Below are 23,296 nucleotides of genomic sequence, written 5' to 3' on the forward strand. Positions count from 1 at the left end.
TGTATGCCTGTGTATATAGACATGTGCCTGTGTCCATTCATGTGTGCATGCATGTACCTGTGCATACACATGCGCGCACATGTGTGTACATCTGTGTGATTTTGTTTGTCTCATACTGAAAATGCACACTCATTTCCAAGCCCTGCCAGCTTGGTCTCCTAACACTTTCGGTTGTTGCCTGTGGTTCTGGCCTACCACAGAGGGATTCACCAGGAATACACACAGATTCATGAGTGAATACATGCCGGCCCGTGGCTGAGAGCTCGGAACGGGAAAGGTGCTGAGGTGACTGAGTCTCCCTGAATCACAGATGTGCCGGCTCAGCTCAGGAAGAAGAAGGGGACAGTGGAGACACCTTCAGATCGAGACCTGAATATGTCTGTAGCTGAGTAACACATTTACAAGCTTAGGTCTAAATTCCTCCTTTGTAAACAATGGCCGATTTTGTCTCTGGCTGCTGGGATGGCTCAAGTGGAGAAGATCTTACCTCAGAACCCTGACCACCTGGGTCCACACACATGCCTCCACCTCACCCCACACACAACAACAATAAGTAAGATACCTTAAAAATAAGACTCTGCCTCCTGAGGGAAGTGTGAGATCAGTATGCCCAACCATTCAGCTTAGCTGTTGGGCAGAAGCGGCTCAGCCGAGCTAGCTAAAGCAAACGTCAGTAACATGAGCATTTGAAACAGTCCCATCAACTAGGCTACTGTAGCAGGAAGAAACATTCAAATAAAAAAGTCAATCAACAAACACCCTGATTTGCTTTGACTTCTATTCCAGGACAATGCCTAAAATTTAGCAGCCAGGCAAGCGCCAGCTAGCACAGGATCTCCACGGCTAATGAGTCAGACTTCAAATGGTCGGTCTAAATCAGCTGTACTTTCCATCAATTTCCTCTTTGAAACAGGGTTTTGCTATGTAGCCCAGACTGGCCTTGAACTTATGGCAATCCTCCTACCTCAGACTCCCAAGTGCTGGGATTATAGGTCTGGCCACCATGCCTGGCTCCTTTTATATGCTTTTGGAAAAATTTGGGTTCCTGAGATAATCACTTGAAATAGCACTTCTACAGTGATGACCAGAGGTGCCCTCGGTGGACTAGCCAAGTCCTTCTTGCTGTGCCTGCAGAGTGGACAAAGCCCCACTTCGTTCTCTATGAGAGAAGCAACCTTAGTCCAGTTGTATGAGGTCCTTCTCAGACCCAGTGTGTCAGGACAGGGTCACAGGAAGGCCACAGGAGCATATCGTAGGCAGGACATGTTCTGCCCCTATAGGCAGATCACACCACGAGCAGCCTGCACAGGGACATGATGTGTTGATGACAGATGTCCTGCCCCTGGGTCCTTGATTCTGAACCACCCCCTACCCTCATCATAAGCCGAGCCACCTTGCCTCATGGGCACCTAACAACTTCCTGGATGCCTTACCCTCCAAAATAACTGCATGTTCCATGACAGATGAAGGGAGGCAGGGTAGTTCTGGAGTAATGAGGCCTAGAGCAGGCCACATCACAGGCCCGCCATCTGAGCATGCTCAGTAGTCTACCTCTTCCTGTCATTCAGGGTAAAGGCAGCTGGAGCCAGACTGTGCTGATCCTATTCCTAAACAGAGCTGCTGACATACTCTAGCCACGCCCCTCCTGTGGCCACACTGAGCTCTCTGCTGAAGCAAACACCGCCTCCATGAGAAAACACACTGACTTGGACCACAGCAAGAAGTTTCTGGAACTGCTCATGTAAACTCTTGCATTATTCTTCTGTGAATACCCTCCAGTTATTTGCTATGCACAAGCCCAGCGCATGGCATCTGCCACACATTGTCCTTGTCCTTACTAGCCCTGTGCCCTTCACTTGGCCCAGAGTCACGCTAGGCACATGCCCAGAGGCACCTGAAGCAGGCACCAGCAGCAATGCTAGCCGAGCTCCTGAAGGGAGCCTTGTTTTCTGTCCCATGGGGCTGCCCTTGCTTGAACTGGACTCTGTGACAGCAACGTCACCCACAATGTCACTGTTGCCCGTTTCCATCGAAGCACTCATGCGGAGACACTCTGGGCATGGTTGCACCGGGAAGCTTAAAGGTGCTGCGAGGGAAAGACTTCCTCCCAGAGAGATCCGTGTTCACCGTCGGGAGAAGATGACTCGGCCTTTGATGTAAGACAGATAGATGTCTGCCTTCTGTTGACGTGGGCCTAGAGGAGTGGAGGGTTGGTGCCTCCAAGACAGGCAAAGGCTCACACTGTGAGGCCTCTGAAAGCCCAGCACTGTCTGTGCCCTGTGGCCAGTGTAGATCTATGACTCAGGAAAACCTGAGAGTGAGTGGAGGTCCCACCCACTTTTTTTTTTTTTAAATAAGGAAGGATTTCCCACTGTTAGCCAAACCATCACGTCTTCTCTTTTATGCCTGCCAAGTGTGAGATTCATTACAGAAAGGTGTTTTTCCCCTGGCACATGTGACGCTCCTCACATTATCTGAGAGTTACCAGTTCTGAGAATAGTTTGTTTTTGTTTTTGTTTTTGTTTTTGTTTTTGTTTTGAGACAGGGTTTCTCTGTGTAGTCTTGGTTTCCCTGGACTTGCTTTGTAGACCAGACTGGCTTCGAACTCACAGCGATCCTCCTGCCTCTGCCTCCCAAGTGCTGGGATTAAAGGCGTGCGCCATGACGCCCAGCTGAGAATAGTTTTACTAAGCACTTTAAAGATGAAGGCTACAGTAGTTGAGCATGGTGGTTAATGGCTTTAATTCCAGCACTCTAGAGACAGAGGCAGGAGGATCTCTGTAAATTCTAGGCCAGCCTGGTCTACAGAGCAAGTTCCAAGATAGCCAAAGCTACATACAGAAACCCTGTCTTGGAAAAAAAAAAAGATGGCGGCTGGAACTTCATGATGGGCTATGAAAGCACACTATCCAAGACCCTTAGCTTGGCAAAAAGAAATGTAATTTTATAATAAGAATTAATTTAATAAAACAGAAAAAAATGCAGCTATTCATTAATTCTTAGCCAAAAACACCAATTAAATAAATATATATGCATATATCTTACACATGAATTTTTTTCTAACAAAGCATCTATATAAATCACCTGGCTGTATGATTTCTTTCTGCTTTGTGACCAAACAATTAGTTCTCCAAGGGACTTGAAGGGCTTCTTCCGCCTTTCCAGGGTTCCTCCTGCTTTTGAGTTTCAGGCATCCCTTTGGAAGTATTCTCGGGCCAGCTTCCTGTTGATTCTCTCCTGCTCAGGTCACTCCATTCAGATCAGCACTAGCCAGTGGCTTCTAGAAGCATCTCACATCAAAAGGGCATGCTGCCTCCACACTGTGGCTGCTTCCTTGTGGCCACGTGCTGTGCATTGTCCTTGCGTCTGAAGAGCAATGAAGGCATCCTTGTCCAGTGGGGAAGGTCAGGGTTCTATCCACACAAGCAATCTGTCTAGTGTTAGCGATTATTTCTGTGTGGGACAGCACTGGCTCCCCTACACAATCCCGAAGTTGCAAAGACTTGGATAAGTGATGCTCCCAAGATTGGGAGGGTCTCCTCATTCAGTGTCACCACTGAGTTACTCAGAGAATAAAGCCATGAGAGGGGCTCTTATCGAACCCTGGGCACAGCTGGTGTTCATCTGCCACAATGACCAAGCACTTGGTGAGTGAGTCAGGCACTCTGGTGAGTGACTGTCCTAGAGACTCAGACTCTCTGTCCTTCCCCAGTCACCAAGTCTTCTATACCTAACAATTCCTTAGCACGTGTGTGTGTGTGTGTGTGTGTGTGTGTGTGTGTGTGTGTGTGTGTGTGTCAAAACTCCAGGTAGAATCTAACTAGTCCCCGCATCTGGTAAAGCTACTCAAAACACTCACCACCTTTATTTCTAACACCCTTCTTGGGAATTTGTCCTCAACTGGTTAGAAATTAAGTCAGTAGATCCATTCCAGAAACATCCCCTTCATCTGTGAGTCTTCATAACTGCCAGTGGAGCCTGGCCTGCTGTATTTCACTCTGAGGTTGCCTGGTCTTGAGGGTTGTTCTGTTTACATCAGGCCATGCTGTCACAGGCCCTGCACAGGAGCACTCAGGGACGTAAAGCTCAGAGGCCCCCTTTGCTTTGCTATACACCCCATCAGGATGGCTACTGTGGTTGTCAGCACCACAGGATTAAGGGACGAACACACCTTTGAAGATGTATCTGAGATAAGACATGCCCTGAATATAGACAGACATCACCATCCCATAGGCCAGAATATAGACATCACCATCCCATAGGCCAGAATATAGACATCACCATCCCATAGGCCAGGGTCCCCAGTTAAAGAAAAAGAAAGAGCAAGAGAAAGAAGATGAAGGCCGACATTCCCCTGTCTCAGAGGAAGGTGGAAAGTTCCTGGACCACATGTTCAAACACTTAGCTAGCTGCCTGCTCATTTGGCCTTCAGAGCCAAACCTACCGAGTGCTACCTGGTCACCCTTCAGTCTTCCTAATGGGACTACTGCTCCCTCCACCTTCTGGTCGATCTGCTGCAGATGCTGGGGGAGGAGCCTGTCTGAGGAGCCACCAACCAAGGTAGCCTAGTCACTTCCCTCCACACTGGGCTAGAGGTTTCAACAGTAGGCGTCAGGACTGCATTCTTAGCCGACATGGCTGGAAGGCTGAGCTCCGAACGATCGCCACGGTTCAAAGCATTCTCAAGTTCACTCCTTGCTAGCTGGAGCGGAGATGCCACTGTCTTCTCTAATCTGAAAAGTGGCTGGATTGCTGGCTCCTTGACTCGTACTTGCAAATTAGCCAGTTCTTTTCTGAGCTTAGCTCTTCCTTGTGCTGCTTTGCCAGACGCAGACAATACCCACTGCCGAGGCTGAATCAGGCGTCTCAGAAGGAAATGTGGATGCTGTAATTCTCCATGTCTGTCCATATGGGCTATTTGCGGAACAATGTCTTAAGATGGACTCTGCTTAGAATGATCTTATCATGGGTTAGTGATCTCAAACCCCATCACTGCAGTCCTGTAAACAGGGAATCATGGACACCAAGGGGGAATAGGTCATACAAAGACACAGATGGACAGGGGAAACATCATGTAGAGGTGAGGCAGACACAGGAGTGACGGGGCTACAAACCAAGGAGTTCTGAGAGCAACCAGGGGCCACAAAGGGAACCTCCAAGCCCTTCACAGGCGGTGGCCTTGCTGCCCACACATGAGCTTTAGTCCTCTGGCCCTCACAACTGCTAGAGGGCAAATGTTGACATTATCAATATTTAATACTGACTTATAATTTTAACAAAATCAGTGGTTACCCCTTGATCAATTATATACCCAAGTAACCACACAGAGAGACTAGGATCTATTTTATTAGCACAGTGCTGCACAATAATTGCTCCATCCTAAACCTCCAAGCTAGTATCGCTTCTTCCCATTCAGATTTCCCACATTATACTTGCTTTTTACTCATCTCCTAGGTCCGGTTCACTTCTCCTGGTGTTTCCTGGTCCTCTCCACATGCACCCCTCCTATCTTTCCTTCTCTTTCTCCTCCCATCACTGGACCAGGATGTCCCACCCTATTCTCTGTTATTGCTCAACATTGGCTAGTTGGCTTTTATGGGCAATACAGAGAACAAATGATAGCATGTTTACATAAAATTGAGACAGAAAATACTTAGAATAAACATCACAATGCAATGTCCAGATTGAAACCAGATAGTGGGGTAGAGAAATAAGCCTTTGCATGAACAAAGGTAAACTGCACAGTCCACAAGAACGTTATGCCAGCAGGAAAACTATTGTTATTTCAAGTGACAGTTATGATAGTTTTGTTGTGGCTGCCCCTGTACAAATATATTGCTTAGGACTTATTCCTCTGAAGTCACAGGGCAGTCAAAACCTAATTCACCAGCTATGCCAGCTAGGGGAATGTCAACTTGACACAAGCTGTAGTCATGTCAAAGAAGAGGCAGAGGCAGGTGGATCTCTGAGGCCAGACTGGTCTACAAAGAGAGTCTAGGACAGACAAGGCTACACAGAGATACCCTGTCTCGGGAAAGAAGAAAAAAAGAAGAAGAAGAGAAGAAGTGAACCTCAAGTGAGAAAATGCCTCCATAAGAACAGGCTGTAAACTGGGTGGGTGGTGCACGCCTTTAATCCCAGCACTCAGGAGGCAGAGGCAGGTAGATTGCTGTGAGTTCAAGGTTCAGTCTATAGAGTGAGTCCAGGATAGGCAGGGCCACACAGAGAAACCCTGTCTCTGAAGAAAGAAAGGAAGGAAGGAAGGAAGGAAGGAAGGAAGGAAGGAAGGAAGGGAGAGAAAGAAAAGACCGGCTGTAGGCAAATCTGTAGGACTTCATTAGTGATCGGTATGAGAGGGCCCAGCCCATTGTGCGTGGTGCCACCCTGCCTTAGTGGTCCTGGGTGCTATAAGAAAGCAAGCAGACTGAACAAGCTGTGAGGCACAAGCCAGTAAGCAGCGCCCTCCATGGCCTCTGCATCAGCTCCTGCGCCAGGTTCCTGCCCTGCTTGAGTTCCTGCCCTGACTTCCTCTGATGATGACCAGTGATGTGGAGGTGTGAGCCAGAGGAACCCTCTCCTCCCCAGGCTGCTTTGCTCAGGGTGTTTCATCACAGCAATGACAGTTCTACCACCCCCACTGTAGAGGAAGATCTGTTTCTTCTATTGGGCCTCTTCAGGCCAGGCCCAATAACCCTTTCCTTTCTTCCCACCGACTGACTGCTGAGGTGACTTAGAATAATTTAGGGTCCTTTTTGAACTGTAACACTCCACTTGTGGTATAGATTTCTAGGCTAGTCAGGATAAGAGTATGTTTTTGCTACAGTAACAAACAACAGCCAGACATCAGAGTTCTAAAAAGAACAAAGAAACAAACAAAAAGCCACCAAATGATTGCCCTTCATTCTGGTGAAGGGAGAGCTGGCTGCTGCCGCTCCCATCTGGGGCCTGGCTAGTGAGTGGCTGGTGTGTCAGCATCACCGCGGTGGGTGAGAACCACACCTGTATTTCACCTGGACACGCGAAGCTTCCGGTCGCCTGAATGCACCTGGGTTCAGGGGCGGACATGAACCATCCTCCATTAATTGGAACTAATTGGTCATTATCACAAATTGCTATGCAAATTCATCAATTTTTTTCATCAATTTTTTAAAAAAGATCTCTTACATTTGTTTGTCTGTGCCTGTGCCCGTGTGTGTATTCGAGTGAGTGTGCGTGCATGTGCCACAGCACATTTGTGGAAGTCAGAGAACAACTTGCACAAGTCAGTTTTCCCTTCCACCATGTGGGTCCCCAAGCCATCAAGCTCCTGGCATTCAGTACTTTTACCTGCTGGGCCATATAGGGGCCCCAAAGCCCCAATATCATTTGTTGTGTTGTTTTAAAAGGTGTCTTGAAAATGACATTTTTAAATCCATAGAAGTATCATTGCCTTTTGCTCTATGATCTTGATTCTCCATTATCAAATATAAATAGTTGCACATTTTGTTAATTTTCCAGTTGGGTGTGGTGGCACGTGCCTTTAATCCCAGCACTCAGGAGGCAGAGGCAGGAGAATCTCTGCGAGTTTGAGCCACCTTGGTCTACACAGTGCGTTCCAGGCCAGGCAAGAGCTATATCGTGAGATCCTGTCCCCCTCCCCCCAAAAAAAACAAAAAACAAAGAAACAAAAAACATGTGTATGTTGTGTGTTCGCATGTGGAAGCCAGAGGTTATTGTCTGGTTTCTTCTTTAATCGCTCCATCTTATTTTAGACAAAGTCTCTCACTGAATCCAGATCTTTCCGATTCAGGGAGGCTGGCTGACCCAGCACTCCTGTCTCTGACTCTGCAGTCCTGAGATTACAAACTTGTGACACAGAGTCTAGCTTTTTTACAGAGGTGCAGGACCCAGACTCAGGTCCTAATGCTTGTGTCGAAGGATGTTTCATTGATGGAGTACCGACCCACCTTGGTTTTTTGTTCTTGTCTGCATTGGTTTGTTTGTTTGTTTGTTTGTTTGAGACAGGGCTCACTATGTAGCCCCCGATGGCCTTGAATTTCTGGCACTCCTTTTGCCTCAGCTTCCCAAGGGCTGAGATTATACATTTATACCACTGTGCTCAGTTTTCTTTTCTTTTTTTTTTTTTAGAAGTGATCAAGTGTCATCTTGGTATTTTCATTATTTTATTTCTATGTGACTAACTAATAATGTTACTTATTAATAAGAAATCTGTTTTGAATTAATGAATACCATTTTATGTTTAATGTGAAAAAATCACATGTGCTAATTTTATTTAATACCTCTCTCTGACCTCAAAATATCATATCTTTTAAAAAACATATTTGCTGGGCATGGTAGCCCACGCCTTTAATCCCAGCACTCAGGAGGCAGAGGCAGGTAGATCACTGGGAGTTGAGGCCAGCCTGGTCTACAAAGTGAGTCCAAGACAGCCAAGGCTACACAAAGAGACCTTGTCTGGAAAAAACTGAAAAGCAAAACAAAACAAAACAACCCCCCAAACAAAAACAAAAACAAAAAACCAGATTGAACTCTATCACTGAACTGAACTGTATAAAAGAACAAAGTAGTTGAAGTACACAGCATTTTGCTAATCTGTTGCTTGTAGTTGTCATTGTTTGTTTGGTTTGAGATAGGATCTTATTGTAGCCCAGATTGACCTCCAACTAGCCATGTGACCAAGAACGACCTTTAATTCAAAATCCTCCTTCCTTTATCTCTCAAACCCTGAGATTACAGGCACAAATCATCAAGCTAGTCCAGGCACTTAAAAAAAAAATGTTAAATACAAAACACAAATTTCCAACGTAGATGCAAGAAACAGTCCACCTTCCATAGTGTATAAAAAAATCCACTGTGCCAACTTTAGAATGTGCCCGCCTTCTTCCCTTAGAAATGAATTTGATCTTTGGCATAGAATTCCTCTTATTGATGTTAAGATTCTGAAGCCCATAAAATCGGGATAAAACCCTTTCTAAGTAAAATTTTACAGAACCTGATGGCAAATGAGACCGAAGTCCTGAGGTCTTTCTTAGTTACTAGTTATGGAGGACGTTGCTTGGGGTGTGGGAACTGAAAAGTAAACGCTGAGAGGATTCTCTCTTGCATGACTGCAGGTTGGGGGTGGGGTAGGGGGTCAGAGATGCCAGAGATGTCTCCACTTTATTTTGGAAGATTTCCTGCCTGACCGGACTTTTAAAATCCACAATTCTAAGGCACTCCCGGGCATCGGGCACCATAAAAATGATCTTTCCTCCTTTTCCCTCAAAGGCTACCTCGCAGGACCAGTCGTCAAAGGAGAGAAAAAAAAGGCGCAGCTTTTCCCTGGAAACCTCAGAGCCACTCGCGGGAGCCGGGAGCCGCAAAGTAGCAGCACCCTCTTCAGAGAGGAGCCTCTGTCCCCGAAGCATCCAAGAGGGCTTTGGCTCCTTTCCTCCCTTACCCTCCGCTCTTCCGACGACACACTTCGCTTTCAGCTTTGTAACAATCCGGCACACGGTTGTTTTTTTCCTTCTAAAAGGAATCCACTCCCTGCACTACTCAGAATTTTCTCTCTGTGTCTGCTTCACCGCGCATCACTGGTCAGCACCACACGAGATTAAGAGCCATCACCGCAAGCTGAGGATAAATTAATTACACTCCGCATAATTCCTTCTGGCAAAGCCAAATCTGAATTCTGCAAAAGTTTCTAATTTCCAAGTTTCTCTAGCGTCAATACTCCAATTAGCAAATGCCACTAGAAACAATTGTTTTCCCACTCTGGGTGGGTTTCTTTTTGTTTTCTCCATTTTTTTTCCTTCTTCTTTTCTTAAATACTCTGAAGCTCATTTAAGAGTGTGGGCTCCGTGTTCCAAAAGCATAATAAAGATTTAAAAATTACTCTGATGACCTGGTCTTTTAGGGACAGGATAGTGGAAAGGGGGCCTTAGGTTGTGAGGTGGAAATGCAGGGATTTCAAAGTCTGGAGAACAGGGTTCAGTGTCTGCGCCCAAGATTTACAGAACCAGAAAAGAAAGGATGTGAGGACAGGAAAGGAACGGTGAAAAGGAGGGAAGGGAAGGAAAGAGATGTGACACAGGAAATGGCTAACTAACTGCACGGGGAAAGTCAGATGAGTACCACAACTCAATTATTTTACCCAATCAAAGTGATGTTTCCTCTTCGATGCCAATAGCCTCTTTGTCAAGTTTCCAGAAATGGTTAAACAAACCTTACAGATCTTGCAAAAGCCAATTCCCTTTTTTCCTGATAAGTGGGCATCTGCAGTGTCTAAAACTGCTGATCTCAGTGGTGTTGGCTTAATCACAGTGCTACACATTTTATACTTTCATATTTGGGGAAGCATCTGTGCTTATGCCTTATCTTTGTGCGTGTGTGATATTGTTTTGATTTGTTTGTTTTTACTGACAGTGTTTCTCTGGCTACCTCTTCAGAAGTAGCAAGTTTATTTTTACTCCAATCTGTTGACAGTTCTACTTTGTAAAGCAAAACAAAAATAACTAGAAAAATGAGAAGTGAAGATATATAAAAGCAAGTCCCCATCAGAGGAAAAATGGCATGTGAGATCTGTAAGAAAGTTTCTGAGCTTTGAGCCACTGTGAACGTCTAGGGTACCTCAAGTTTGCATGTTCTTTTCTTTCTTTCTTTCAAGTTTTTCTTTTTTGTTTTTTTTCGAGACAGGGTCTCTCTGTGTGGCTGTTCTGGACTCACTTTGTAGACCAGGCTGGCCTCGAACTCACAGCGATTCCACTGCCTCTGCCTCCCTAGTGCTGGGATTACAGGCGTGCGCCACCATACCTGGCTTGTCTACATTTTCAAGGGATGTGTGGCCATGTTTGCCCCAGGAACAAGCATCCTGCTGCAGGGCACCACCACAGCTCACCATGACAGTCTGCCATGCCTCTGTGACATCATGCTTTTATGAAGCTGGCCTTTCAGCCAGTGCCTTAATAAAAGCCAAGTATCCCAAGGGGACATTCCAGGGTCCACAGATGTCCAGCGCTTGCATACAACCTAAACACACACTTCTATATGCCTTAATTCATCTCTACATTCTTTGTAATCACTATTGTATTATGGGTACTATGTGAATAATATTCTGTATTGTTCAAGAAATAATGGCAAAAAAAAAAAAAAGTTGTGGTACAAAAACACGCAATGTCTTTTTGAGCCCTGCAAGTGTAGCCTGTGTGAGAACTTGGGCTTGGACAGCTTAGAAAATGGCTACCCTACTTTTACCCCAGAACCCAAAAGTTTCAAACCCTGATAGATTCATGCATGCCATTCTAAAGAAATTGTGGTAATTTGGAAATAAAATCAAAGTGCGTGATTTTCTCTTGGTTTCACAAATACTTCTAATTTGAACACGTGTAGTAAGCAGACTGTTTGTGAAAAGGCTGCTGGGACACTGAAGTCACCCGGAGAGGCTGGGCTCACATCTTACCCACATACCGTGTGGTTCCATGAGCTAAAACCACACTGGTACATGTAGACAGCAGGGCAGCATCCACCACCAGGCTGGTCCCTGTCTTTTGTGGTCAGTGGCTTGAGTCTTACCATCCTCAGTCCTCAGTTCTCTTTTCTACCTCGGAATCTGTTTCCAAACAAGAAAACGTTAACTCCTCTACATCCTTGTCTACACCTTTCTGGGCCTGCTAACATCCCAAACATTCAGATGTTATTTGGTTTGAACAGGGGATTCTACAGAACAAAGCATGAGCACCCTGGTGCCTCCATTCGGAGAAGAACTTGTCCTGGGCGCACTGATTTGAACAGGGACTTTTGTGTGTGTGTGTGTGTGTGTGTGTGTGTGTGTGTGTGTGTGTGTGTGTGTGTAAGAGAGCCAGCCGGCAGGCACCCCGGGGTGCAAGGGGGTTCAGTCTAAGAGATGGAGTGACTAGAGCTGTGAAGCTCTCTGGATTGCTCTCTTCTCAACTCTCGTTAATCCTGGGCGCTTTAACTAATGTTTTCTTTCTTTGACATTTGGACCCACTAGACTTTTAAAAAGTCACAAATTGTCCCTAATAACCGCACAAATTATGTAGGCTGTTGACTGAGCGTTTCTTAGCACTTTGTCTTCTGCTTGCTACAAAGCAATCATTTTCATTAGCCATTCCTCATATCCAAACAAGGTGGCAGTTTAGCATAATAATAAAGCAATTTCCTGCTCTGCTGACGGGGAAGTGACACTTTATGGCTAAAGTCACCAAGCAGAGAAGTGCCGAGGCCTGGGGAGAAGGCAAACTCAAGGACGGTGGCCTGGGGACGCTCTGAGTCCATCCCACACGTCCCATGCTGCAGCATCCTGGGCAGCCCCGGCTCAAGGCTCGCTGGCTCTGCAAGCCCAGCACAGCTTTAGGCAGAGTGACCTCTCCCAGTGACCAGGAGGCTCTGCTGGAGAAGAGACCACTGCAGAGTGAAATCAAGAGACAAACACCTTATTGCGGTCAGGGAGAAAAGGAGCGAGGGAAGAGAAAGTAAAAAGGGAGGGGTTGGTGCCAGTTTAGAAGGAAGCGGAAATCTGTGGAAGCCAGTGTTTCCTCGGGTTACGCTAGCAAGAGAACCAGTCAGCGCTCATCAGGACAGGGCGGCCAGCGCCCTTTAGATGGCTGCCTCAAGGCAGGGTTGAACAGTCGGTACCGGCAGCCAGTGCAGACTGACCCAGCAAGCTCTCAGCCTGGACTAGCGCTGCTGTCATACCATTCCTCTTCCATCTTTTGCCAATTGCTGGGCCACCCTGTCCTCACTGAAGACAGACCGGAATGGCACAGTCATCTGCCTGGGGACACATTATGAGGTGGGAAGGAAGCTGCAGGTCTCTGGTGAGGTAGGAAGCCCTCCTGAGCAGTTGGCACTCTCTGTAGTCCCCAACCCCCACTCCTTCCGGGCCTCCTCTTCCTCCTGCTCCTCCCTCCTCCTCCTGCTCCTCCTTCCTCCTCCTCCTCCTCCTCCTCCTCCTCCTCCTCCTCCTCCTCCTCCTCCAGCATTATCCTTGCACCTCAAGCTCTGGTGGATCCAACAGTGTCCACACCAGCATCATCAGTGACCACAGTGGCCCACAGCTTCTGCTGAGGGCTGTGAAGAGGACTGTTGGGGGGGGGGAGATCAAAATCCCAGCCATAATCCCCAAGTGATATGTGCAAGCCCTTGGGACTTGGCTGTGTCACCCCCTTCCCCAGGTGCCATGTCTTTTTTTTTTTTTTTAATGTCTTCAGGTACTAATGCTATAAGACATGAAGACAGAAAAGAAATCAGGCCAAGGTTTACTCCAGGTTCCCAGCAGACCTGAAAGGAAACTGGATGAGAACGGTGGTCAGATGGAACACCCAACTCCATGGTCCCTCTGTCTGGTCCCTTCCCTGGTTTCCACAGGTGACAGCTTGGCTGTGCTGGCTGGAGAGAGATCAGTGGTCTCAGGCAGGTTCACGCAGACGGTGTCCAGTTAATCTCCAGCTGCTGCTGCCATTCCTGGGGTCTCAGGTAGAGGCCTCCCCTCCTTCCTATTTCTCAGCTCTGTGCTTTCCACATCTCTCCTCTGGACATTACCTTGCTTCTGCCCCTCAGATGAAGGTTGGCATCTCCTACTTCTCTGATGTCCTGGTATCGAAGGCTGACTCACCTGCCATAGAGGAATTTTAATTTAAAACATGGTTGCTCTGACAAGAGATCACATCCAAAGACCTTTTAGGTCTGTGTGATCCAGCTGGAATACAGACACGCCTTTAGCCTTTAATTCTAAGGAAACAGAAGCAAGCAGATCTCAGAGTTCAAGGCCAGCCTGGTACAGAGAAAGTATCAGGTAAAGAAAAGCTTAGGTCCAGGTACGGTGGTGCACACCTTTCACCCCGGCCCTCAGGAGATAGAAGCACATAGATCTCTGCATTCTAGTCAGCTCTGTTTCAACAGTTCAGTTCAGTCAGTAAGCTGAGAGGCAGTGCAGTGGATTTGAGTTCATGCAGTTCAGTTCATGTTATTCAGAGGCTGTTTTACCAGGAGCGCCTTACAGAGACAGGCTGAAGAGAGAATAAGCTAGACACAGGTGAAGACAGAACGAGCCAGAGAATCAGAAGAATCCAGAAGATTAGAACAGATTGCCACAGTTAGTATGAGGCCAAGCAGAGCAATTCAGTCAGAGGCCGAGAGAGAAGCCAGATTGAATCAGTCATCTTGGAGAGGAGTCTGAGCCAGAACAGCTGAGCTGAACCAGCCAGCCAGAGTTCAGAAAGAGCTAGAAAGGGTGAGCTTGTTCAGCAGTAAGCCTCAGAGGCCGAAAACATTGTAGGCCTAGAATAAGTTGTATAGAGGCTAGAAGCTTCCAGGACTAGGCTTAGGTTAGCAGACGGAGGCAGCAAGCCTCCAAGATGATAATAATATCAGGCAAATACAAGTTACTTTTACACCCAACCTCTGCATCTGACAGATCTTGCTTCCTCTTGCCCACGAAGGCTGCAATCCCTGTGGTAAGGGCAGGCATGTGGCTGACCAAAGTGAAAGACGCTATGCACAACATCAACACGGAAAATAGCTTCTTTTTCAAAATATTCAATATTCTTTTAACTTTTTCCTAGTTTTTAAATCTCTCTGACCTTGTTCTACTTTTAAAAATATCTTAACTTTTTATTTATGTTTTTGTGTCTGTGTATGTCATACGTGTGCAGGTGCCCAAAGGGGTCAGAGGGCATTGGATCCCCCTGAACTAGAGCTATAGACAGCTGTGAGGCACCCAGTGGGAGGGCTACAAACCAAGGTCAGGTCCTCTAGAAGACCAGCAAGTGCTCTCAGACGCTGGGCCATCTCTCCAGCCCTGCTTGCTCAACTCTTGAACACTATCTCCAAACTCACCTTTTTAACTATTTTTTTTTCACATTTTGCAATTCATTTCATGACAGTTAACCTCAAAGACAGAAAATATTTTCTGAGTTCTTTTATAAGCATGCTCCTTGCCATAATTTAATTTTAGATTTTATGTCACAACACTGCTGCAATCCGTATAGAATACGCACACATTGTCAAAGCTCTTTGTGCCCACTTGCACATATTCAGAGTGATGCATGACTCTAATAGTTGAGCCGCCGCCCTGAATGCAGGCCACACATCCCATCAGAACTTCTTAGTGGACCACACACCAACCAAGCATCCTTTTAGCTCCCACCCTCAGGCCCCACACACTTCCTCTCTACCAATCTTTAATCTTCAGAGCTAGCTTCTCTTCCGAATCATGTCATTCTGAAAAAGCTGCACTGATGGACACGGGAAAGAGAGAAGTTAAACTGTGTAGCGTACAGGGTTCTCCAGGAGCCACCACAGGTGTGATATTGCTGTCTTGCTTAGTTTTACAGAAGAATCAGCCCACAGGCTTATGTTGGGCCAGTGGGGCATGTTCACAGGCTGCCCAGTGACAGCTCCATCCGGAAGGCAGGCTACAAGCTGGAGATGGATTGCCCTCTGCCCTGGGCACAGCCTCAGAGATGGGGCCACCTGATTCACTGAAAGCCAGATGGCTTCCATGCTGATGGTCCCCTCAGGACATGTGTACATCAACCCTGGAGCTTACTGAGACCACAGCGTCCTGCCCTCGTCACACTGAGAACCAGGCTCTGCCTAGTTACCACCTCTCAGGCAGCAGAGCCTAAATGAGTTGGCGTGTGGTACCCAGGGGAGTAAGGCTACAATGCTCATGGATCCCAGACCCAAGTCTCAGACACGCCACATACAGGAGTATGAGAGCACTCAACACGCCACATACAGGGGCATGGGAGCACTCAACATGCCATACACAGGGGGCATGGGAGCACTCAACATGCCACACACAGGGGGCATGGGAGCACTCAACATGCCACACACAGGGGCATGGGAGCACTCAACATGTCACACACTGGGGCAAGGGAGCACTCATGCAACAAACAGGGGGCATGGAAGCACTCAGCATGCCCACTCAATACACCACACACAGAGAGCAAGGGAACACTCACGTATGCCATTCAGATCTTTCAGTGACCAAGACATGCAAATAACTCAATTAGAAAAACTAGAAAATGTCTGGGTGGTGACAGTACACGCCTTTAATCCCAACACTTGGGAGGCAGAGGCAGGTGAATCCCTGAGTTTGAGGCCAGCCTTGTCTACAGAGTGAGGAGTGAGTTCCAGGACAGCCAAAGTCTACACAAGAAACCCTGTCTCAATAAAAAAAAAAAAAGAAAGAAAAAAAAGAAAAAGTAGAAATGTATGAAGCTCATGAGAACCAGAAATGAACTCACCAAACAGCCGCTTGACTGTTCCACAGTGTCCACTGAGTGTGGAGACCCAGGCCTGCAATGCCACAGCACTCAGGAGGCTAAGGCAGGAGGTTTGCCATGAGTTTGGCTCAGCCTGGGATCTAGTGTCATGTCCTAGCTCAGTGAGGACATGTGGGGAGGAGCTTAGAGGAGAAAGGGGAAGGGGCGTCATAGTCAGTGGAAGAAAGCGGAGGTCTCCCTAGAACCTTGAAGTGACTATTGAAAATAAGGATGTTGTCTCAATGGTCTGAGTCAGCAGTTTGCCTAATATGTGATGTTGTCATATTTTCCCTTTTATAGTATTCTAATATTTGTACCAATAAAGACACAGGAGGCAAAACCTGATAGCTCAGCGTGGTGACTATTTTCTGAACTATATACAAAATACCTATTTGCAAGCCTGATTCTACAACTAAAGTGCTGGCTCTTTAGAAAGCTTTCTATCTGTGTCCTAGCTCCTCCAACCTCACGAGGGCTCCGTAGCTCTCTTTCCTAGAACTCTGTTTAGCCTGCGTCCTCACAACTGCTTCTCTGTGGTTCGTGCAAGCCCAGAGAATCCTATCTCTTACTCAGAGCTCCTTCCATGAGGGCTCTTCTGAGCCAAAGAGAAAGAACTCTCAAAGGTCCAATTGCCATATAAGAAGTCTCCAGCTGGGCTGGAGAGATGGCTCAGAGGTTAAGGGCACTGACTGCTTTTCCAGAGGTCCTGAGTTCAATTCCCAGCAACCACATGGTGGCTACTCACAACCATCTATAATCTGATCTGATGTCTTCTTATGGCCTGCAGATGTACACACAGGCAGAACATTTATACATAATAGTAAATCTTAAAAAAAAAAAAGAAGAAGAAGTTTCTAGCCAGTCAGTAGGGGCTGAACCATTTCACCTTTACTGTGAGGCAGCTCAAGGCCATCCAACGGACTTTGCCTTCAGTTATAGAGGAAAGACCACAAGACCTCTCCCAAACAATTCTGTCTTAAAATAGGCAGGAAATTTCCATTCTTTAGCATTCTTATCTACGGAGGCTTTCAGAGGCACACCCAAGCTGCATCTATCTCTTCAGGACACACCTAACTACACCTGACATCATTTAAACTATCTTTTTTTGTTTGTTTTGTTTTGGGTTTTGTTTTTGGTTTTGGTTTTTGGAGACAGGGTTTCTCTGAGTAGCCTTGGCTGTCCTAGACTTGCTTTGTAGACCAGGCTGGCCTTGAACTCACAGAGAACCGCCTGCCTCTACTGGGATTAAAAGCGTGCGCCACCACGCCTGGTTTCCATGTAAGCTTTTCTATCTTGCTAACAGGTTTTCTATGTACAGTAATCAAATATCCTGCAACATGATATCTCTTAAATTAGATTCTGGTGCTGTTCCTGTCATTTCCTACATACTAATTGCAGGGCCCACAGGAGTTAGTAAAGCAGGAAGAATCCAAGGGACTTGGCGATTTCTGTCCAAGAGAAAAGGTCAATATAGCAGTTGGCTACTGACCCCCTGGGATGCAGTGCTGGAGAGATGGCTCCAGAACTAAGAGCAGAAGATCCAGGCTTTGTTCCCGGCGCCCACATCAGAACATCAAGCAGCTCATCACAATCGCCTGCCACTCCAGCTCCAGGGAATCTGATGCCCTCTTCTGGCCTCTGTTTGCACATGCGAGCAAGTATGTGCATGAGTGCGTGCTTGCATGTGTGGGTGTTAGCAACAGCCCCAGGCTGGTCATTAACTCCTGCGGGGTTGAGGGTCAGTTCTCACCACCTTCTCTGAAGGCTAGTTGTTTCCTAATGTTCTGGATCGCAGTCTTCCTCCTAGGGAATAAGGCCAGAGTAGCCACCCACACCCTACACTGTCACGAATGCCGATCTTTCAAGAGCCCGTGCAAACGCTGGGGCTCCATAGTAGAAGTCACCAGCTTGCCTTCTCCAGCCAGGAAAAAACTGTGGTGTTGGGGCACTTACTCTAAGCCTCTTGCAGTGTGTCTGCCAGAAACTTGAGGCTGTAAATGTGATTTGTTGAGTGGTCCTAAGGCAGGCGTTTTTATTTGCTTTTTCTTCTTTCTTTCTTTCTTTCTTTCTTTCTTTCTTTCTTTCTTCCTCTATTAGAAATGGAATTTTAAAACAGCCATGAACTTAGGGAAACTCAAAGGATAACAGTCCTAACAATTTACATAATGTGAGGGCTGAGGAGGTGGACAGAGGAAAGCCGTCCTTTTAGATTGTGTGACACAGTTTAAAATAGTGAACCTTGCCTGGCACAAAGCCGCTGCACCGCTGGCACATTTAGAAAGCACTTAAGATGGCTCAGCCAATCAGAGGTCTTGATTGGCGGAGCATCCCTAACCTGTAATCTCTCCTCCCAGGCCAGCCCAACTAAGGAACTGCTTCATCAGTGGTTGTCAGCGGTGGTTACTGCTCGCCCACCCATCCCCGTCCCTCTCCCACCCCGATCCCCTACCCACGTCAGGATCACTAGCGCTAATTGAACTGCTCCTCTGGATGTTGTCAGGGGTGTCAAATGCTCATTTCAGAAACATTACCATTTGTGACTTTGGTCTATGCTCCCAAAATGCCAACCCTAGACAAAGGGCTTCATTCCCACTGAGGACGATGGGTCATGTGGAGGCTGCTGGCTGGTGAGGCCGTTATCTGAACATGAGGCATGTACCAGACATATCCTGATCCATCACCATTCTGTGGAGACATCTCACTGGGACGCAGGGTTGGTGTGACACTAGCCAGGCTTCAGGAAAGTTACTTACGGTTGGAAATGCATGGCCAGTGGCCGGTCTGTTTATCCTTCACCCATCCAGCCAGCACTTTCTAAACACCTATGTGAAAATGGTGCAGAATCAACCCCTGGCTTCCAGTCTTCACGCCAAGCTACCAAGCTCACTCTCTTGTGTGGCAGGCACACTTGTGGACATGTGTAATGTGTAACATCCGCACCGGGAGCCACTGATGTCATGCAGTAAGAACCCATGTGAGCCATATGCAGTCTCCTCAGGAATCAGGAGTCAGACCTCAGCTCTGCTCTGCGGCATCCTCAGGGTGGGGGACCTTGAAGGCCAAAGTGCCAAGCTTGTCTCTAACAGCTGTGGTGGAGACTGGGCGGTGTCCCACTTGCAGTGTCCTGAGAACACTGCAGGGACCTTTCTAGGTCCCAACAAATGGGAGCTCAGAGTTGTCGTCCTAACTGATGTCTGTGTGAAGCCAGCACTGCCACTCAGCCCTGGGCTCCACTGTTTACAAGCACAGGTTGTCATGTATGTCAGTGCCAGGAAGATAGGCATGACTTCAGTGTGCGCTGCTTTGGCAGGGTGTGGGCTCCAGGAAGGATGGAGGACAGCCTCCTCTGTATCCTGCCCAAAGGAGGGTTTATGTAAACAACTCTTTTTTTTTTTTTTTGGCTTGTGAGAAAAGAGAAAAGACAGGGAGGCTATGCCAACCATATTTTCTTTCTTTTTTTTAAGTGTTCTTTTTAAAAAAAACATTTTATTTAACTTTAATTTATGTGCATTGGTGTGAGAGTGTGAGATCTTGGAGTTACAGACAGTTGTGAGCTGCTATGTGGGTGCTGGGAATTGAACCCAGGTCCTTTAGAAGAGCAGGCAATGTTCTTAAGCACTGAGCCATCTCTCCAGCCCCATCAGCCATATTTTCTATAGGAACATTGAGACCCTGTCTCAAATAAAAAACACAAAACAAACATGTATGCTTCTGTATACACTCACACAGCACACACTGAAAACACATGCACATACCGCATACATACAGGCATGTGTACATCTGCACACAACTCACACTGAAAATATGCACACGCATATACACACAGGCAGGTGCACACCCACACAGCACACACTGATACTATATGCACATGTGTGTGCACACATAGGCAGGTGCCATGTCTCTTTATTGTGCAAGGATGACCTTGTGTGATCTTTTCATCCTTTCATGAATGAAAGGCCCTGTGCCACGCTGGCTCAGAACCCGCCATAGACACTTTTAACATAGTGTTAAAGGTTTGTCATCCGACAGCCTCATAATGTTTGAGCTCGCTGTGCCACACACCATAATGGAAGAGCGCACAGCACTTAACCAGAGATCAGAAGCCTTCCCCTTTGCACTGACGTGTGATTTCAGGTGCCACGTTGCTGTATGCTAATGTCCAGATATTGCAAAAATACAGCCTAACCCAAAATTACACACCTCTGCACGTAAAGTCCCAGCAAGCAGCTCTGCATCCACATCAATACCCCACAGCGAGCACTTTCCACAGAAGCCTGCAGCACCTGTTAGTGCTCCACAGAGAAGCAACTGTGATGTCAGCGGGGAGAGGGAAACACCTTGTCAGGGTCTGCAAAGCTGGGACCAATATGGAGGTGGCATATGGACATTTACCAAGCTGCATACCTGTGGCGGACAGGGAGTCACTGGACACCGGTGAGGACGGAGGTCAAGCAGGTCTCACTTCCACCCCCACCACAGACATCTCAATGGACCAGAGCTCTTCAGACTACATCTGACAACTGAAATCAACTCAGAAAGCTGCAAGCAGAATGGGGTGGGGATGGGGCAGATTTTAAAAATTAAATATGACAGTTTTATATGTGTCTATGTGGGGAAGATGAATGTGTGAGTGTGTGTGTGTGTGTATGAGTGTGTGTCTGAGTGTGTGTGCACACGCATGAGTGGAGCTCAGAGGACAGCTTACAGAAATCTGGCCTCTCCTTCCACCACATGTTTCTCAAGCATGGGACTTAGTCATCAGGCAGGCAGGTACCTTTACACTGAGCCATTTCAACAGTTCTGGGGGAAAGGCTTTTAATATTAGCATTTTCAGCTTGAACCTGACCAGTTCAGCTGGGCTCATGTCTCAAGTCTTTGCTTTCCTTGGCTAGTGTAGTAGTGCTCTTTTTTTTTTTTTTCTTTTTGGTCTTTCGAGACAGGGTTTCTCTGTGTAGCCTTGGCTGTCTTAGACTCACTTTGTAGAACTAGGCTGGCCTTGAACTCACAGCGATCCGCCTGCCTCTGCCTACCGAGTGCTGGGATTAAAGGTGTGCACCGGCCAGTGGTGCTCTTTTGAGAGACTGTGGGAGCCTCTGGGAGGCAAGGACTTACTGGTTGAGATAGGTCACAAGGGTCAGTCCTTTGAAAGATATGACATGGTCATTGCTTCCAAAATCTTCTCTGCTTCGGCAGTCTGCAGACAGTGAATGTTTGCAGCTGGAGTGGCAGGTGTCTAACCCCTGGGGCAGGACTGATGGAGCTTTCATCAGCAAGGCTCCTTCATAGCCAAAATCTGCCCATGAGCCATCAGACCCAAAAATAGCCAGCTGCCTAGTGCCATACACTGCAGGGTTCCTGGTCCCTGATGACCATCCAGCCTGACCGTGTCACCCTGAGCTGGATTCTCCAATAGGTAAAACAAACAAACAAACAAACAACAAAACAGACCTGAGAGCCGGTCGTGGTGGTGCACACCTGTAAGAGGCAGGCAAATCTCTGTGAGTTCAAGGCCAGCCTAGTCTAGAACAGGTTTCTCAGAGATAACAACCAAACATGAAAAATAAGATATAATAAAATGAAACAAAAACTTTCATATCAGAAACCGGGCACGGTGGCACACACCTTTAATCCCAGCACTCAGGAGGCAGAGGCAGGCAGACCATTGTGAGTTCCAGTCCAGCCTGGTCTACAAAGAATATTCCAGGATAGCCAGAGAAACCCTATCTTGAAACTGCCCCTCCCCAATAGAAAACCCTTTCATATCAAAGTTGGACCCAGTATTCCAACAACAAGAAGAGTCCCAAGAGCAGACAATAGAGTTAGAGATGCTCTTGTTCTCATAGTCAGGAGTCCCATAAAAATGCTGAACTAATAGCTATCTAGTATATACGGAGAGGACCTGCCTGGCATAGCCCTATGTAGGCCCTGTGCTTGCTGACGTAGTCTCTGTGAGAGCCTATGAATGGTTGACTCAGAGGGCCACGTTCTCCTGGTGCCACCAATGCCTCTGACTCTTACAATCTGCCTCCTCTTCTGCAGAGGAGCTGAGTCTCTCTGCCCTGAGCTCTGAGGGGAGAGATTTGATGGAGACCTCCAATTTAGACTCTCCCTCCCAACATAATGTCTGGTTGTGGGTCTCTGGTCACCTTCATTGATTCCAGGAAGTGTTACAATAAATTGTATCTGTTCTGCCTAGAAAGCCAATAACTGACACAAAGAAACTGAAACATAAGTCAAAACTGCAAGCACTATGCTGAGCAGAATCTAAACCGCAACTAATCTAAAAATAAACTATAATAAACTACTCTAATCCTCATAACCTACATATATCCCAAGCATTTGCCAATCTGATCTTCGGCGGCTTCTCTCCCCCAACTCTGCATCAACTGTCCACCATCCACTGCCCCCACCCCCGTCAACGGTCAACTCCCGGCTCTGCCCCCTCTCCAGGAAGTCCTGCCTTCCACTTCCTGTCCTTCTGCCCAGCTGATTGGCTAAACAGCGCTTTATTGACAGTTGTTACATCCACTCAAGACATTCCTCCACAAGGAAGTTTCCACTGCACAGGGTTTCCACACCACCCCCAAATGACCCCCAATTCCAACCATCTCTCCCAATACTCTCTCCCTCCATTTCCCTACTCCCTCAGCCCACGCTCACGTCTACCCCTATGCCTGGTCCCACCCTGTCCCCACCTACCTCCAGTGGACTTGTGTACCGGCTGGTTTTGTGTGTCATCTTGACACAAGCTAGAATCATGAGAGAAAGAAGTAACAGCTGAGAAAACACCTCCATGAGATCCAGCTGTAAGACATTTTCTCAGTTAGTGATCAATGCGAGCAGAGCCCAGCCATGGTGGATGGTGCCATGCCTGGGCTAGTGTCCTGGGTTCTATAAGAAAGCAGGCTGAGCAAGCCGTGGAGAGCAAGCCAGTAAGCAGCACCCCTCCATGGCCTCTGCATCAGCTCATGCCTCCAGGTTCCTGCCCTGCTTGAGTTCCTGTCCTGACTTCCTCTAATGGGAAA

At 47.2% G+C, this 23,296-nt stretch overlaps 1 long non-coding RNA gene across 2 annotated transcripts; it reads right to left on the reverse strand.

Annotated features, from left to right (window-relative positions):
* Nucleotides 1-13,256: 13,256 nt before the first annotated feature.
* On the reverse strand, nt 13,257-22,683 carry LOC311584461. 2 transcript variants are annotated; one of them, XR_014774888.1, is made up of 3 exons: nt 21,384-22,683; nt 20,676-20,810; nt 13,257-13,615 (listed from the first exon to the last, which is right to left on the reverse strand). It is a non-coding gene; the product is annotated as an uncharacterized lncRNA (long non-coding RNA). The 2 variants fall into 2 exon arrangements; XR_014774889.1 differs by lacking the exon at nt 13,257-13,615 and adding an exon at nt 18,738-19,093.
* Between the last annotated feature and the right edge of the window lie 613 nt (nt 22,684-23,296).

This window comes from Acomys minous (assembly GCF_964271855.1).
Source record: "Acomys minous genome assembly, chromosome: 15".
NCBI lineage: Eukaryota > Metazoa > Chordata > Mammalia > Rodentia > Muridae > Acomys > Acomys minous.